General features: G+C 35.7%; 1 pseudogene; it reads left to right on the forward strand.

Moving 5' to 3' along the window:
• The first annotated feature begins 8,943 nt into the window (after positions 1–8,943).
• LOC149240807 (vesicle-associated membrane protein 721 pseudogene) lies at positions 8,944–9,285 on the forward strand (annotated as a pseudogene).
• Positions 9,286–19,798: the final 10,513 nt, after the last annotated feature.

The raw sequence follows: 19,798 nt of genomic DNA on the forward strand, positions 1-19,798 counted from the left end.
GCTTTGATTTCTATTGGAAACATTGTGTTGTGATGATTTCGTAACTCTGCTTTTGTCTAGGATGGGTCTGCTTCATGAGACCACGCTATCTGGCAAGAGCACTGAGATATTCAGTCTTAGCACGGTCTCCGACAAGTGAAATATGTATAATGTGAGATGTATGTAAAACAGTTGGAGAGAGTCGAAGGTCGTATTTCTTGGTAGTAATGCCAGCTTCTAAATACAATATGACCCAAATGGTTCAATAGTAAAAGCATCAAACTTTTATTTCAGTCACAAAAGCGTTTTTTCTATAAATAATGTTAACAACGTTTGGATTTGCCATCCATAGGCAGTGGCGGAAAATGCTATTCTCGATTCAGAGCTGTGAACTGATACTTAATGTTGTGAACTGAGTCCAAACATTGGTCATAACAATTGGATTACTATAAAAAGCAGCCATCCCTTAATCAAGGGTATGAACTGATAAAGCCCCAGGGGTACAACCCTCACAGGGTCCGTCACACCTCTTTCCATAGCGAGATACAGCAAAAACTTTCAAAAGTATCTTCAGAGATGATGGTACAACAATTAGCTGTGAAACATGCTTATTCAAAGAATACATTGAATAAAATATGGAATATTTATTAATTTATTTTTGCTTTATTTTATTTTAGCAAGTTAGGAATTGGGATCATGAATGTGAGATGGGGTATTAATTTATTTTTGCTTTATTTTATTTTAGCAAGTTAGGAATTGGGATCATGAATGTGAGATGGGGGAATGAATGATTTATCCATTTGTAGGAGGCTGTCATTAAGATTGTACAAACTCAGTTGAGTTAATTTTTATCCCAATAGGCGGGCTCTCACTTTCAATTCCTCTTGAATGCTGTCATTAGGATTGCTTGAAGTTTGATTAAGTTTGGATTGCTTGAAGTTTGATTAAGTTTGGATGTTTTATGAAAGCTTGGATGTTTTATGAGATAGTTTTGAATCCTGTCACTAGGATTGTGTGAAGCCTGATTTATGTTGATTAATTTTGGATGTTTTACGGGATATTTTTTATATCCAAAGTTAACTCCCACTCTCAACTCTCATAAAATTTATCATAAAATTTATATCTCATAAAGTTTGAGTTTTGAACCAATAACTTAATTGAAACTAAACTCCATACATTCTAATATCCATTTATTACCTCAAACAAATAAAACTAAACTGCACACATTCTAATATCCATTTATTACTTCTCAAAAAAATAACATAAAACAGTCTAATAAAACTATTAATTAAATTACATGAAACTTCTAATTTACAATATTAATATTTATTTTCTTAGTAAATTTTATTAGACTAATTTTACTTATCATGGTCCCAAGGCCTCCCTCCCCTCACCCGGAGCACATACCTGTAACTTTATGATCGGTCTCTGTGATTGTGACCTCACCCGGAGCGCATAACTGTAACTTTATGATCGGTCTCTGTGATTGTGACTTCTCTATACTGTCACTTACTCCTAAATCATTGCTGTTGCATTCCTCTTCTTCAAAGTCTGGCATTCTTGCTGAAAATGCAAATGAGAAGAAATTTCTCAAAATATTTTGTGTACTTCGTGAAATTTTAAGTGTGTTCAGAATAGCTCAAAACAACTACGCAAAATACCACCAGTAAACTTATCATGATAACCATATCCAAAAATTTCATTGTTTGATAGGGTAATGTATTTATTAGTTTTCAGTACCCCACTTTAACATATGAATGCATCTCTTTCTGTGATAGCATTATGTATTTATTAGTTTTAATACCGCTTTAACATATGAATGCATCACACTTTAACATATGAATGCATCTCTTTCTGCGATAGCATTATGTATTTATTAGTTTTTAATACCACTTTAACATATGAATGCATCTCTTTCTGACAGCAATGCACAATATCCTTTTTAAGATGAAACCAAATTTGCTAACACTTTCAATATTTAGTAAATACATTTCAAAGTTAAAAATTACTTGATTAAAAAGTTAAATATAATTTTTATCAAGTAATATGGAATTTCAAACACAAAAATGTAATTTCTCCAAATCATATCCAAAAATTTATTTTTTGGATAGTATTATGTATTTATTAGTTTTCAATACCACTTTAACATATGAATGCATCTCTTTCTTACAGCAATGCAATATCCTTCTTAAGATGGAACCAAGTTTGCTAACACTTTCAATATTTAGTAAATACATTGAATTAACAATAAAAAGTTAAAAATTACTTGATTAAAAAGTTAGATATAATTTTTATCTAGGAATATGGAATTTCGAACACAAAAATGTAATTTCTCCAAAGTTTATGTAGAAATAAACTTGATTAACTAAGGCAATAATATGTATTATTTTCAAGCTTTAATGTTATAGTGTCACATAATGTTGAAATCAATTGTTTAGTGTTAACCATATTAAAATCCGTAAATGTTGTAATGTTGCAATGCAATAAGATCTTTGATGAATATTGCATTGCGACACAACTGTTAAGAAATGACACATTTTAACATAACCATTAAAGAATGTTGTGATACAACATAACCATTAAGGAATGTTGTGATACAACATAACCGTTAATGAACATCATAATGCGGTATAACTATTTTGTAATATTGTAATTTGGCATTTCATTTGGGTCCCTTATAGGGCGTTATTATTGATAATTTTTTTATTGATTTGGTTTTCCACTCTTTTATCCTAGATAACATCACAAGCCAGAGAGTTTTTTCTAATGATCAATAAATCATTGACATCCTAATTTGGAAGGGAACTTCCAAAGTGATATTGTAGATGATGAAGAGCATGCAAAAGCCTTGGAAGGCCCTCATGGTAAGGTCATTTATTCAAAAATCAACATTGCACCTAGAAATGTGGTTACATTGTACAAGATTTTTGACCTCTAGGATAGATTCAAAAATCCAACCAAGGTTAAGACACAATTCATTTACACTATAAAGTGATCAATCTAGAAACTAGGGCATATCACTAGAATTTACTTTCCTTTTTAGTTTGAATGCGATTTCTTTTGGGATTGTATAAACCTTGGTTCTTTGTTTGTTTTGCAACGTTGATCAATCTTTCAAAATGGATAAATAATAAGAGTCTTCATGTTTCAACTTTTAATACATATACATTTAATTGAGTTGAGAGGCTCATTCTACAACCCAATATGAGGGTGATGTGTAAGTATGTCCTTGCTCAACGTGGAGTTGACAAGTGTCTTTTTTAAAATAAAAATAAAATATTCTCTAAAAAGAAAAGAATTGTCACTACAATAAAAAACAAAAATGAATATGCTAATGCATTTTTACTTAGTTGATATCAACTTCATATATATCTATATATAGAAAACATGTTAAAATAAGATATTTTAATGTTTATAATAAAATATTCAATGTCCAAATAAAAAGGTAATTGAAAGTTAAAAATAAAATTAAAAACATAGAGTTCTAATAAGAATAGTAAGAGGGATGTGCAATTTATTCAATTCTTAATATAAAATTATTATATAACATTTGATGTGAATAAGATGTTTAAACTTTATAATTTTCAAAATTATTTCAACATGGATTTCAGTAAATTATTTGAAGATCTATGTTAACTAATTTTTGTTGATATCAACTTCATATATATCTATATATAGAAAAAATATTAAAATAAATTACTTTAATGTTGTATATAATAAAATATTCAATGTCTTAATTGAAAGTTAAAAAATAAAATAAAAAAATATCAAATAATTCCTAATAAGAGTAGTAAGAGGGGTATGTGTAATTCATTTGATTCTTAATATAAAATTAATATATGATATTTAAAATATTCATAATAACAATTTTTTTAATGTGGGCTATGAATAAAATATTTTAATATAACGTATACTTAAACATATTAATAACAAAAAAAACATGTTAGTGTGTGCTGAGTACACCTCTTATTTATAATATTTTAATGTCAACTATGTATATTATTATTATTATTATTATATAATATATTTTTTGTTTTATTTTTTTTGTTTTTTATGTATATATCTTTTTTTAAGGTGGTTCATGGACACTGGATGATTGCTACATCCACTGGAAAATCCAAGCAAATCAATCTGAAGGGACCCACTTGCCCGCCAAACAAGCAGGGCCTAACCCTAAGGGTGTTGAGGAGATATGACCCCACGACCTCCCAACTGGGGAGGTACTTAGCAATGAGAACTTGACCAACTGAGCTAACCCTTGCATTTGAATAAATTTGATCTCTCTCAAGCCATGTTAGATTCATGCTTAAGATGGATCTATACACACAATACATGCATGTAAAGTCAAGCTTGTTACTCAAAGCTAGTTTTAATTTGAATTGCTAAATAGAGTTTGATGGAATAATTAATTTGATTTTGAGGTTAATCTTGTGTGACATGGTCTTGACTCAACACGTAGGTGCTTTATATGGCCAAGAAAGGGATATGGAAGGATGAGAGAGAGAAGAAGCTTCATCTAGCTAAGTGGAATATTTCGTTAATGAAAAGAATAAAGGAACAAGGTTTGTGATGTCGAGGTAACTCCATTGGAGCTATGAACAAGTGAGCAATGAGCTATGGACACATGTGGACAATGAATCAACACATTAGGGAAGTGAAAATTAGGATTATGACTATTACTTGAAGCGTCAAGTGACGCTGTAAAGGAAATCAACTTCATACTTCTTATCTTCAAATTTTTTTTCTAAATAAAACAATGTAAACTATGAAACGGGAACTATAAACTCAAAACGGGAACTCTGGCCAAAAAACCTCGAAAAAACATCAAAAACAGTGCTAAAAATGAAAAGTGTTGATGCTGGAATAACACATTTTTTTTTTCTTGTAAATTTTCAACATGTTTTAAAAATGGCGGTGAAAACAATTTTTTTGAGCAAAAAATATCCAAAAAACACCCTCAAAACGAAAAGTGTTGATGCTGGGGAAACACTTTTTTTTTTCTAACAGTAAAATTTCAACATTTAGAAATAATGGTGTAAAATATTTTATCATGAACCCGAAAAACATTAAATTTTAAAAAATAATGAAAAAAAATAAATTAAAACAATGAAAAAACACAAAAAAAAGTTACAAAAAAATAACAAAACATAGATTAAAATATATACTAAAAGGAAAATATAAAATAAAAATAAAAAACGAAAAAAAAAGTCAATCATAAAAATGTAAAAAAAACAAAATTAATGATAAGAATTAAAAAAAAAACTATAAACAATTAAATAGTAAAAAAAATATTTTAAAAAATGGAGAGAAAAAAGAAAAAGATTTATCTTGTAAAACATAAAAAAAAAAATTGCCCAAAAAAAAATGGAAAAGAAAAAAAACAAAAAAAATTAAATATGTGAAAATAGAAAATTAAAAAAAAAAAATTAAGGAAAAACTAAAAAACTAAAAATTAAAATTAAAAACCAACTAGATCTACAAAAATAGAAAATTAACAAAAAAAAAGAAGATAAAAATTACTAAAATTAAGATTAAAATGTTGATTACTTAAAAAACAAATATAAAAATATATATAAAAGATAAAAATAAAAAAAATAAAAAATGTTAAAAAATATTATCTCACAAACCATAAAAAAATTTGGAAAACAAAAAAAAAAATTAAAATATATATATATATATATATATATATATAAACTAAGTAAGTAAAAATAGAGAAATTAAAAAAAAAACATTAGCAAAACTGGAAAAAAAAAATTAAAAAATTAAAAAAAACTAGTTAAAAAAAATAAATAGAAAATTAACGAAAAAAATTGAAAAACTACTAAAATTAATATTAAAAAAATGAAAAATAGATTCAAATTATAAAAAAAAAACAAAAAATTACGTAATTTTTATTTAAAAAAAAATGTAATTATTTTTTATTAAACATACATATTTTATTTAAATATATATATATATATATATATATATATATTAAAATTTAATTTTTTTTTAAACAACCTTTTTTATTATTTAAAAAAATTATAATTTTTTTAAACAATTTTTATTTTTATTTTTTTCCCTAAAAATACAAATTATTAAATCTAGGTTTTATATTTAAATAAATAAATAAATAAATAAAACCTAAATTTAAGAAAAAATTTACATTTCTTTTTTTATTTAAAAAAAATTAATAAAATTAATTTTCTTTTTTAAACAAATTTTTTTTTATTAAAAAAAATTATAATTTTTTTAAACATTTTTTTGTTTTTTATTTAAAAATATAAATAATAAAAAAATGATTTAAAAAAAAAATTATATATATTTTTCTTTAAATATTAAAAAATTATTAAAAAAAAAATTTAAAAATTTAAAAAATTTAAAAATTAACATTTTCCATATATACTTTTGAATAGTTTCAGCGCTTGGGGTAAGGTAAACAAATGCAAATCACGCTTTCATCCATTGGACAAGGTGATAACATTTGCAGAGAAAGCAAAAGCGGCTGGTATTAATGTGCGTAATTAAAGCAACATTGCTAAATAATGACAGAGCAGTGTCCATAAATGTAACTAGGGGTTAAATTTGACGCCCGTATGCCCGTATTTCGCATTTTTCCCCGTAAAATACGTTTTAATTTAAAACCTCCACGTCATACGCAACTTGTCGTTCATTTTCAAAACCGTCATATTGACGGGCATGTTTAAAAATTAAATGTTTTAATTTTTTTTTTTTTTATAAATTATATATATATATATATATATATATATATATATATATATATATATATATATAAGTTTATAACCTATGGGCCTATGGCGTTTTTGATATGGTGTACCGTGTGACATGATCGGATGGCTATCAGCCTATCACCGTATGGCATTTTTAATATAGTGTACCGTGTGACAGTGATCACCGTATGATGTATCACTGTATCAGATCTGCGGTGCGGTCCTGCGGATTTTACATTCAATCTACCACCTGTAAACTTTAATACTTATCAGATTCCATTAATGAGTCCGAGTCCCTGGTCGAGGCTTAGTCATTTGCTTTGTGCTTTGCTTCGCCTGGTCGCCTGCAAATTTGGAGAGGGGGCCACGAAGTACCGCCTCAACGTTCACAAAAACCCTGCCTCCCTGCTTTCTTGATCTGTGCTTTTGGCGCTTTTGATTGCAAATGTCGTGAAGCAGAAGCCGAGGCCGTAAACAGAGAGGTATGCAGTTGTGGACTCGGCAGGAATTCCCGTATTTAAATGTGGAAAATGTGATACGCGAAGTTTTAAATGTCTGCAGTATTTTTTTATTTGTTTTTCAAAATTTGTCGTCTCTGAAACGGCAGACTAATTATGGAAATCATTTTGAGCTCTCACGAATTTGGAGGATTTCTTTGGATACAATTTTTGCGGATACGAAACTGAATGATACGGCTTATTAGTCTGGAAATGGCAAGAAAGCTAGTTGCCGTCGGTTTTTTTCCATATTTATGCAGGAATGTATTTGGAATTTCTGAATCTGAATTTTCCCTGATCTGTGCAGGAGTACTTGTAGGTTTCTTTTGTAAAGGTTGAAGTCTGGATGTGTCTGATACCTGCGTTTCGTGCTTCGGAGCCCATACATTTGACGTTTTCTGGGTTTGAGTGTGAAATTCGACGCAGGTGAATTGGCTATGTTCGTGTTGCGCTGAATCATTTCGGCAGGTCCGCTTCGTACGTATTTTGTTGACTTGTTCTGTATTATACCTTGAAAGGAGGATTAGTCTGAAAATTTACTAAAAATGTTTGCGCGGAGTTTATCTCTATTTTGCTCGTTTAACCCTGTGACAGAATTTAAAGGTTATTTTCTATGTAAATGTTTCCGGATACTTGTAGAGATTACTTCCTGTTTAAATGTTTCCCACTGTTTGTTTAAAGATTACTTCCACTTGTATTTTATGTTGCATTTAAATTGATTGGAATATTTGTTTTTACATTGATGTGTTGTGTTTGATTTTATCAAGCGAGGATGTATTGGTTGCAAAATTAGACTGATATTGAAGTTTTTGGGCGCGTATTTGAGTGAATCTTTCTTTTTCTGAACGAAATCCGCTTTCACAGACCATACATCAACGTTTTCTGAGCCTCGTTTCGACGTCCGAGGTTCGAATCTCCTGCATTTGAAAAATCAGCTTTAAAATCTTTATGATTTATGTGTCACTATGGCCCCCCCTAGGTGCATATTTGGCTGCATTTGGAAGTCGGAATTACTGAAAAGCTTGTCTATGGCCCTGACACAAAAAGCCTGCGATACAAACCGGAGGATCGTTCGTATCTTTTTGTTCTTTTTCTCCCAACGGGCTTTACTGAAATATAGTCTATACTATAGACCGTAGGTTAAGATAGACTGGACGTTCGACGGTCTCGTTGCAATGCATGGTCTAATGTAAAATCGACACATCCCTGTCCTTGTGTTTTCTATTTTATTTTCTTATTTTTTTGAACATTTACATAGTTCAAGCTCTTTACTATTCCACGGGGCAGCCCAGTCAACTTTAGCCTGGTTCAATTTATAAATTAATTGTGAAAGGTTCTTTGAAGCAGTTTAAAAATAAATAAATAATCCATTAAAAAAATATGCTATGCTTGATTTTATTCTTAACAAACCAGTTCACAGAGCACAGATGAAACTTGTACAAATAAATTTTAAAAGTCATATGATGGGCAGTTTAAAAATAAAAACGTCATAAAAAAATTCCTTGACGGGTAGGGTCACCCGTCAAATTTAACCCCTGAACGTAACGCATGCCTGGAGCAGTGTCCATAACGTCAGTACCGTCGTGAGCAGCAGCAAACGTTTTCCGTGCTCCTTCTCCCATCTTCTTGTTTGCTTCGGGATTTGATATCTTGACCACTTTACTCATCAGCCCGCTGAATTCTTCTGTAGACTTGCTCTTTTCCTGTTATTGAGGGCCAGCACAGGCAACGGCTTCGTTCAAAATCGGGCCAAAAGAATGGTCGATCAGTCGCTCATTTACGGTTTTGTTTCGAGAGGGACGGTCATATTGGCCGAGTACACAGAATTTACTGGGAATTTTACCACCATAGCTTTCCAGTGCCTCCAGAAGCTCCCGGCCACCAGCAATAAGTTCACATTTGACTGTCAACACCACACCTTTAATTATCTCGTTGAAGATGGATTTACATATTGTGTCGTGGCAGATGAATCAGCTGGAAGACAAGTACCGATGGCCTTCCTGGAGCGCATAAAAGATGAGTTTAAGAAGACATATAGTGATGGAAGAGCTGAAGTAGCTATTGCCAACGGTCTTAACCAGGAATTCTTCGTCAATTGATTTTTAGTTTAGCTTAGTTCAAATTTGATTTCATTTTAAGTTCAACATCATTATAGTTCACTTCATTTGAATTTGACTTAATTTCAAAATTCGGTCTAACTTTTTAATCATGTCATTTGTCCATTTTCAATGCTTTAACTCTCCCCTAATTTCATAATCAAGCCCGATTCTCAAATTGGGCCTCCTATCAACCTAGGGATCGGATTTTTGAACCCAAATCCCAAGCTTTGATGAAGTCTTGCCTAAAGTTTTTTAAGCCCAAGTTCATGGTTGGCTTAATTACCAAACTAGGGCCTCCCTTCACAATTTCATTTATGGGTCCAAATTGTTAAGAGTTTGAATTCAAGTTCTTCCCTTTCAAAGACAAAGGTCGATGTTAATCCAAGTTCATGGTTGGCTTAATTCTCAAACTAGGCCCCCACTTCACAAGTTCATGTATGGGTCAAAATTGTTAAGAGTTTGAATTCTAGTTCTTCCTTTCAAATCCAAAGATCAATGTTGTGATTGGGTCTTGTTCCCCCATCTTTTCAAATTTTTCTTCGATATAAAAATCAAGTTCAATTTATTAATCAGGTTATTTGTCTACTTTTGATACTTGAAATTCCTCCTAATTTCTGAATGGGATTTGATTTGCTAATCATGCCTCTTATCAACCCACGTTTTGAAATTTGAACTTATTGATCTGTAAACTATTATGGATATTCCAATAGACAATTCTTCACATTAGATCTACTAAAATATGTTCGAAAATTTGAAATCTACATTACGAGGGTTATTTTTTGCTTAGATTTCTGGGTTTGTTAATCATTGTGTTATGCTTATGCATCAAATAGATAAAAATGGAAAATAGAGAACAATGAAATAAAACTCAAACCACAAAGAAAACAAGAAATGATCTATGAAAACCTTACAGGAGAAAACTCAATTGCAAAGTGAGGTTACTTTGCTCTTTCTTTCTCTCAATATAAATGAATGGGAGTACAAAGGAGTGGGACTTGTGGGTTTCTAAAGTACACAAACCTTGTTTGTGTGCTCTCTCTTTATCCACTTTCAACTACTTTTCTCATCTAAGAAACAAGATGCACTTGAATAGAATGAAACCCCTTTTCCTACTAGTGGTCCAATTATAACAAATCCAGATAACGTACTAGTGGTTAAGTTTGACTCCTTCAACTCTAACTAGAGATACAATATTGAATCTTCTAGAGTCTTATTCATCATGATTACATGGATATCCCCTTGTTGATGGTGCTAGACCCGCCAACATGTTAGGGGATCTCCCTGGTAAGAAGTCCCAACTAGACCTCAAACTGTTTAGAGTAGGAGTCCCAACAGTGGGTAGTAAATCTCCTTGGATGCGATAACGTGCAGAGGTAAGTAAGATATCCTTGTCAGAAGCAAGTGTGTGACCTTGTAGCAAGCCAAGAGAGCTGCATGGGGAGGTTCTAAAACACATAAGGGGAAAATAAGTGTCCCTTAGAAGCCTGTAATAGTACACTGCCTGAAAGGAACATACGAGTTGAATGGCATCATAAACTAGAAAACAGAATAGTCAACGATCCAAAGTGATGAGTTAAACCAACAACACGCTTCAATAAGATTCATACAATCACATACAGAATAACCCATACATCAATTCGTAAGTAAAATTACATACATTGCTAAAGTAACCAGAATAGTCGAATTACAATAACAACATATGCATGAAACATGTGTTGTACCTCTTAGATAGTAGTAGGTCAGCTACCAATGCCAGAGCATCTAAAATAATTATTTTGGGGTTTTTGGTTTTAGTTTTGTGTTGAGATTGCAACAAGATGATGGAGCTTAGTGAAAAGAGTCGCCTTCACTAAGTGGGCCCGCAGGCTATTTTTGGCGCAAGTCTATTTTTAGACTATGTCTATTTTTAGACATATGGATCATGTCTATGTTTATGGATGATTGATCAAGTTGGGAAAATAGATGGACTTCTATTTTTGATGAAAGTGTGAGTGATCACAGTGTGAGTGATCAAGTCTATTTTTAGACTGGCTGTCAAAAATAGAAAAGTCAAATATTATTATCTCACAATAATATTTGGACTATAAACTTAATCTTATTCTCTTGGAGCACTTCAGTTTGAGCTACGGAAGTGGCACATGCAGCTGTCAGAAGGAAATTCGTTTTTCTTATGAGTCAGTTGAGTTGTTGCATGCATGACTTCAGTTAGAACTCAAGTGAGTTGAGTTTAGTGGACTGGAGGTACAGTTGATGGAGTTGTGTTCAGTTTAACTTAGTTAAACTGGTTGTAGTTAGTCTAACTGCAGATAGACTAATGATGAGTTTTTAAACTAATTATTAACTCATAATACAACTAAAGAATACATCAGTTAACTCAGTTGCATGTCAGTGCATGTTCAGTTCAACAGGGACAGGTGGTAGAGAATCAGATTGCTATCAGTTGTGACTATAGTTGTGCACCAGATCTTGCACAATCAAAGGATTGAGTATGCCAATGAGTTTGCTCACGTATTTGGCCCGCATTTTAGCCTTTGCTCACGTCCACAAAGAGTGAGTGACTATTTTGCAGGTGAAAATCGAGTTTGGGAAGCAATTCTCATCAGTTCTTGAGCAGGTATTGAGCAGTGGAGGCAGGCAAGCAGTGGAAGAGATTTGGAGATCAGATCTGAGTTGTATTGTGTGTAACAGAGGTGGAGATACTTGTGAGAAGTATTATGCTGTGTAATGTTACATGACTCAATCATTAATATACAGATAGTGTGGGGTTTTTAGCGAGATGCTTTCCCCGTGATACATACTGTGTTAATGTGTGAATGCTCTTGATGTTTTATTGTTATTGATGCTGCTATATTCTTGATCAACGTAGAGGAGCTTATGTATTGTGTATGTTTTCCGCATTAGTACATGATCAGGATAATCTCCATTGAATATGTGTTAAATTATTCAAAATTTCTACATGGTATCGGAGCTAGATGATTTGTAGAAAAAGTTTCTACATGGTATCAGAGCAGCTTGATTTGTAGAAGAGATTTTTACAGGATATCAAGCGAGGGTTGATCGGAAGCAGTTGAGTTGGTTGCTGGTGGAATTCGAATTTGCAGCAGTGTTTTCTTGGTGACAACGCAGCAATGTCTTTCAACGGATTGCGATTGGAGTATGCTCTTGAGGGCAGCTCAAACTATATTGCATGGAAGGACAGGATGGAGGCAGTATTGGATGATAACGGGCTGAAGGAATTCATAGATACGGATATCCCAAAGCCTACTGATGCTACTCAAGCTGATGCTTGGCAAAAGAAGATCGCAAAATGTCGAAGAATTCTGTTGGAGGGCGTGAAGGATCACATTGTGTCCAGCCTCCATGGAAAGGCTACTCCATATTTGATGTGGAAATCATTAACAGAATTATTCCAAAGCAAGAGCGATCAGAGGAAGCTGGCGCTCAAAGATAAACTCAGAAACATCAAATGCGAGAAGGGAGACAGTATTCCCAAGTATCTCACGAAGTTCACTCAGTGTCGAGATGAGCTGGGAAGTGTGGGGGTTACTGTCGATGATGAGGACTTGGTGAGCTTGGCTCTCCTTGGTCTTCCGAAGAGTTGGCATTCCTATCAGCACTCTGTCAATGGTCGGGAGAAGTTGCCAGGATGGGAAAGACTATGGTCAGATCTTGTGCAGGAGGAGATCAGGCGGAGTACCAGGGACGGATCTTCGTCAAAGGGAGCTGATGAAGAGAATTGTGCTTTGGCTGCCAAAGCAAAGAAAGGGAAGAGCAAGAAAGCTTCTCAGTCTGGTGCGAAAGGCAAGAAGCAGGATATGTCCAAGGTGAAGTGTTTTCACTGTCACCAGCATGGACACTATGCCACAAATTGTCCGCAGAAGAAGAAGAACAAGCAAGCTGCTGGATCTGCAGGGGGAGAGGCTTTAGCTTCTCAATTTGAGCTTGATTTTTCATTGATCGCATGCTTGGTTTCAAGTGTGATGGGATCAGTGTGGTTTCTGGACAGTGGTGCGTCTTTTCACATGACGGGAGATAGAGATTTGTTCTCTGATCTGGAGGACAAAAATCTTGGAGTGCACATCGAGATGGGCGATGATGGTAGATACAGTGCGACCAGTATCGGTACCATTTCCTTTGAGAGGGAGTCTGGTAAACCCTTTGTATTGAAGGAAGTCATGCATGTTCCAGGATTGAAGAAGAATCTCATCTCAGTGGCGATGTTAGAAGACAAGGGGTATGATGTTGTTTTCAGCGAGGGAAAGGCCTTCCTGCGCAGCAAGACAACTGGTGAGACCCGGAAGATAGGGGTTCGAGTGAGGAACCTTTATCAGTTGCATGTAGATGGATGCGCAGCAATGGCAGGCAAGGCAGAAGGATTGGTGAGCCGGGATGATGGCGAGTTGTGGCACAGGAGATTGGGTCACCTTCACCATGGAGCCTTGAAGATACTGCAGCAGATCACTACAGGGCTTCCTAAAGGCACACTTGCGCAGTCAGATCAATGCAAGGGGTGTACTTTGGGGAAGTTTGTGAAAGCCACCTTTCACGAGAAGGATAGTCGCGCCACGACGATCCTTGAGAGAATTCACACAGACGTGTGTGGACCTTTCTCAGTTGCTTCGACAACAAAACACAGGTATTATGTGATTTTTGTTGATGATTTCTCTCGTAAGTGCTGGATCTTCTTCATGCAGAAGAAGAGCGAGACATATTCAAAGTTCTGTGAATTCAAAGCACTGGTCGAGAAGGAGTCGGGGAAGAAGGTGAAGGCTCTTAGGAGCGATAATGGTGGTGAATACATCTCGGACGAGTTCAAGGATTTCTGCAAGGCAGAAGGGATTCGTAGAGAGCTCATAGCTCCCCATAACCCACAACAGAACGGGGTAGCTGAGCGGAAGAACAAAACGATTGTGGGTGCTGCACGGGCAATGTTGCATGATCAGGGCCTACCCCTTCACTTGTGGGCGGAAGCATGCAATACAACAGTTTATGTGCAGAACCGTTGTCCTCATAGGATACTTGGCATGAGTACACCCGAGGAGGCTTATTCTGGTAAGAAGCCTGATCTTTCTCATTTGAGGATTTTTGGTGCTAACGTTTACATGCATGTGATGAAGGATGCCAGAAAGAAGTTGGAACCGACTGCAGAGGTTGGGATATTTGTGGGGTACACTGATACGCCCCACAACTATCGTGTGTATTTGCCAGATAGTGGTAAAACTGTTGTGCGACGGGATATAAAATTTCAGGAGGAGAAAGCCATGAAGTGTTCGCTTGAGAGGGAGCTACACTTGCATGCAGATGAGGAGCTATTAGTTCCTAAGGATGAGCTTCAGGACGTGGATCAGCCACAGGACGAGGTTCATGGAGTGGAAGAGACCACTCATGCAGCGCCAACCATCAGAGGGCGAAAGCGCTTGACAGAAGCTGAGCGACTGGCTCAAGATGCAGAGAAAGTTGTAGGACCACCTACAGCCCAACGCAGGCAGAGACAGTCACCTGATCGGTACACTGGATACATGGCTCTTATGAGCAAGTGTGTTGTGACTGAGCCATCCTCTTTCGAGGAAGCTGTGGAGGATCCCGCATGGGTAGACGCCATGGTGGAAGAGTATGATTCTATTGTCAGAAACAGTGCATGGGAGATTGTTCCTAGACCGGAAGGGAAATCAGTGGTGGGTTCGAGATGGATCTACAAAGTTAAGCAGGCAGCTGACGGGAGTGTGGAGAAGTACAAGGCAAGATTTGTTGCCCGAGGCTTTTCACAGATTGAGGGGATCGATTATGAGGAGACCTTTGCACCTGTCGCAAGGTATTCTTCCATACGGACGATTCTTGCTCTCTCAGCGCAGATGGGATGGCACATTCATCAGATGGATGTGAAGACTGCGTTCCTCAACGGAGTCATTGAGGAGGAGGTGTACATTAAGCAACCCGAAGGCTTTGAAGTCTTCAGCAGCGAGTCGCATGTGTGCAGGCTCAAGAGAGCGCTGTATGGGTTGAAGCAAGCACCACGTGCTTGGTACACACGGATAGACAGCTATTTCACAGGACTTGGATTCTCCAAGAGCGAGGCGGATCCGAACCTATACCAGATTGTGGTGGAGGGTAAGTTGCTTATCATTGTACTGTATGTTGATGATTTGATTCTAACGGGTGATGAGCTGTTGATACTGTCATGCAAGAAGGATCTTGCTACAGAGTTTGAGATGAAGGATTTGGGCCTCCTTCACTATTTCCTAGGATTGGAAATATGGCAGCGCAGTGGTGGACTGTTTGTTTCTCAGGGCAAGTATGCTCGGGAGATACTGGAGAAGTTCAACATGCATGGCTGCAAGCCTGTTGATACTCCTCTTCCTGGAGGTTGTAGGAAGGAGGATGCCACTTCGGGAGAAGAAGTGGATGCCACTGTTTATCGACAGTTGGTGGGGTCGCTGATGTATTTGGTCAATACACGACCTGATATATGCTATGCAGTTAACCAGCTTTCACAAGCTATGGTTAAGCCTACCAAGCTCTTCTGGAAGGTGGGCAAGCATGTATTGCGCTACTTGAGAGGCACATCGGGATATGGTTTGTGGTACAGACATGAGGATGAGGTGAAGCTATGTGGCTTCACGGATGCAGATTGGGCAGGGAGCCCAACAGACAGAAAGAGCACATCAGGAGGGGTCTTCAGTATCGGATCGACAACAGTTTCTTGGTACAGCAGGAAGCAGAGATCTGTGGCACTCAGTTCAGCGGAGGCCGAGTATATGGTAGCAAGTTTGGCTGCATGCGAGGCTATATGGATGAGGAAGATCCTGGTTGGTTTGTTCGGTTCTCATTTGGATCCTACTGTGATTTACTGTGATAACCAGAGTTGCATTAAACTCTCGGCTAATCCTGTATTTCATGATAGATCTAAACATATTGACATCAGGTACCATCATATCAGAGATTGTGTGCAGCGGAGGATCATGTTACTTTCGTACATTCCAACGGAGGATCAGGATGCTGATATTCTGACGAAGGCTCTCACCAGGAGCAAATTCGAGTACCACCGAGGCAGGATAGGGGTCGCTGATAATCCATATCTTGTCGAGAGGGAGTGTTGAGATTGCAACAAGATGATGGAGCTTAGTGAAAAGAGTCGCCTTCACTAAGTGGGCCCGCAGGCTATTTTTGGCGCAAGTCTATTTTTAGACATATGGATCATGTCTATGTTTATGGATGATTGATCAAGTTGGGAAAATAGATGGACTTCTATTTTTGATGAAAGTGTGAGTGATCACAGTGTGAGTGATCAAGTCTATTTTTAGACTGGCTGTCAAAAATAGAAAAGTCAAATATTATTATCTCACAATAATATTTGGACTATAAACTTAATCTTATTCTCTTGGAGCACTTCAGTTTGAGCTACGGAAGTGGCACATGCAGCTGTCAGAAGGAAATTCGTTTTTCTTATGAGTCAGTTGAGTTGTTGCATGCATGACTTCAGTTAGAACTCAAGTGAGTTGAGTTTAGTGGACTGGAGGTACAGTTGATGGAGTTGTGTTCAGTTTAACTTAGTTAAACTGGTTGTAGTTAGTCTAACTGCAGATAGACTAATGATGAGTTGTTAAACTAATTATTAACTCATAATACAACTAAAGAATACATCAGTTAACTCAGTTGCATGTCAGTGCATGTTCAGTTCAACAGGGATAGGTGGTAGAGAATCAGATTGCTATCAGTTGTGACTATAGTTGTGCACCAGATCTTGCACAATCAAAGGATTGAGTATGCCAATGAGTTTGCTCACGTATTTGGCCCGCATTTTAGCCTTTGCTCACGTCCACAAAGAGTGAGTGACTATTTTGCAGGTGAAAATCGAGTTTGGGAAGCAATTCTCATCAGTTCTTGAGCAGGTATTGAGCAGTGGAGGCAGGCAAGCAGTGGAAGAGATTTGGAGATCAGATCTGAGCTGTATTGTGTGTAACAGAGGTGGAGATACTTGTGAGAAGTATTATGCTGTGTAATGTTACATGACTCAATCATTAATATACAGATAGTGTGGGGTTTTTAGCGAGATGCTTTCCCCGTGATACATACTGTGTTAATGTGTGAATGCTCTTGATGTTTTATTGTTATTGATGCTGCTATATTCTTGATCAACGTAGAGGAGCTTATGTATTGTGTATGTTTTCCGCATTAGTACATGATCAGGATAATCTCCATTGAATATGTGTTAAATTATTCAAAATTTCTACATTTTGGAGGACCAATGAATGAAGACAGATGTATAATTGAAATACTTAATCCTTTGGGTTATATTAATATCTCAACAAAGGGCTGCTATAAAGCTTTACACAGTGCTATAGATCAAAAATAGTGGTGAGAAGAAGACAAAATAATATGATTATCATAGTTTCCAGACTGTAAAACAGAATAATCATAAGTGTGAAAACCTTCTGAACTACGTTCCAAACATTCAAGGCAATATACTTAAGCTTACAAAAGATGTTGATGATTTATTGATTAGAGGGGATTAGCTAAACAGACAATTCATTAATCCATTCTCTTAATAGATGATCACTTCAGGAGTTTATAGGAATAAATTGAGACACAATTATTCCTACCTAGATATCTCTATAAGTCATAAGCATATGAAGAAAAACATAATGATTGATAACTGGAAAAACTTACAGGATAACACAAACTGTGTAAAACCAAATTCAGAATCCTCTGCTTTGTATTAAGGTTCCAGAAAGACTGAGTACATCAAGTGTCTACAAAAGCTTCGTTCAAAGGTGCAATCAGGTTCAAAGTAGAAAGAATAGTCACAACTTAACAAGCAATGAACAATGAATCATGAACTTCGAACCCATAATAACTCGAGAAGAGAGTTATTTATACAATAATGAAAATTAAGAAAATATCCTAAAACTAATTAAGATTTATTCTAGGAAAGGAAAGATCTTCATACAAGAAGATAGGGGCAACTATTGAACTGCTTCTTGCTGTCCCTTTTATTCAGGTTGTGCTGGCCCTTTTGTTTGATATTTTGCCCTTTAAGCTGCTTGACTATTTGAATCCTTTACGCTTGGTTGATTTCTTCCTTTGATCTTTCATCTAATACTCTTTAAACTCTGTGAAAATCATTTGACCCCACTGATTAACCTTTACTGTGTTCCTTTTTTTCTTTACTGTGCATTTTAGGTTTTTTTTACTGTGTTTTTCAACAGTAAGATCTTCATATTTGTCTTCAAACTGTATGTAGGCTTTTTTTTTGTAAGCCTGGAACAAAGGTTTTCCCCTGCAAAACACATAAATTGTTAAGAAAACATAGGTGACAGAGGAGGACTTCAATGGCTTTATTGAGCTCAAAAGGATATGGAAGGAGTCTAGAGCGTATCAGAAGGTAAAATAATGGCTTTATTGGTCATAGAGGCTTATGGAGGGTTTACTGTGTAAATGGGTGAAACAAAGCCAAAATGATGATTTTTGTGTTTAAACAGAAAAACAACGTTCATTTTGAAATATGGGGCAAAGTGAACAGTGGTCATTTTGTCGTTATGCGGGAAGTGGTTTTGGTTTTCATTGCACCGCTTTATGAGGCGCGGGCGGTTTTGGGAGGGGTCACCCAAAATGATCTGAGCCTGACACGTAGCAAGGGGAGGTTAGTGGAATACCGCTTTTTGGGCGGGTAATGCTCAGATAGAGAGCCAACCCGAAATCACTGAGGGTCAATAGATTTAAATGGATTTGATCGAACAGTGGATTTAATCATGGCGGTATGGGCTTTATTATGGTTAAAAACCCATATTAACAGTGTTTTATGTTTAAACCATAAAAACATTTTAAAAAATAAATCCTTCGCAAAACAGATATGGCGGACTTGAAATAATATGAATGCGGGCGAATAAATGGCGTCAGGTCCGGGCTCCCATCGCATATCGCAATCGAGGTTTAGCGCAGGAAGGCCCATCGCAAAGGAATGCGATAAGGGTCGGACGTGATATGGAAATAAAACATGAAATATATTTGCGTCGGGTCCGGGTTCCCATCACAATCAGAGATCACAATGGCGGAGGGTATATGCTTTAGCTGGGACTTGCGATGGGGGCAGATGCAAAATGGAAATGAATTATGATATATATTTGCTTCGGGTCTGGGTCTATCGCAATTGCATATCGCAATGCGGGGAGAGTGCATTCATGTTGAAAGGCTTGTGATCCACCGATGCAATATTTTATTAAATACATAGTTTTATAATAAATCTATAGGTTTCAGGATATTTTAATAAAGGGAGTTAATATATACGGGAAATGGAACTTTTCGGGTTTTAATACGTTAAGTTAACGTTAATATGAAATATGAGTGGAAAGGGTAAGTATGATGCTTTTTAATAAGTTATTTGCTTTCACACACACACACACACATATCAATACTTAGGCTAAACAACTTTTTGTGGGTTTTTAGGGTAAAAGGGGATTTAACATGCAGTTTTCACTTTTCTTAGGCAAAAAGGATTTTGACCTTAGGAAAAGGC

Source organism: Pinus tabuliformis, chromosome 8, assembly GCF_031772625.1.
Source record: "Pinus tabuliformis cultivar Carrire ecotype Pingquan chromosome 8, CPIR1, whole genome shotgun sequence".
NCBI classification, from domain to species: Eukaryota; Viridiplantae; Streptophyta; class Pinopsida; order Pinales; family Pinaceae; genus Pinus; species Pinus tabuliformis.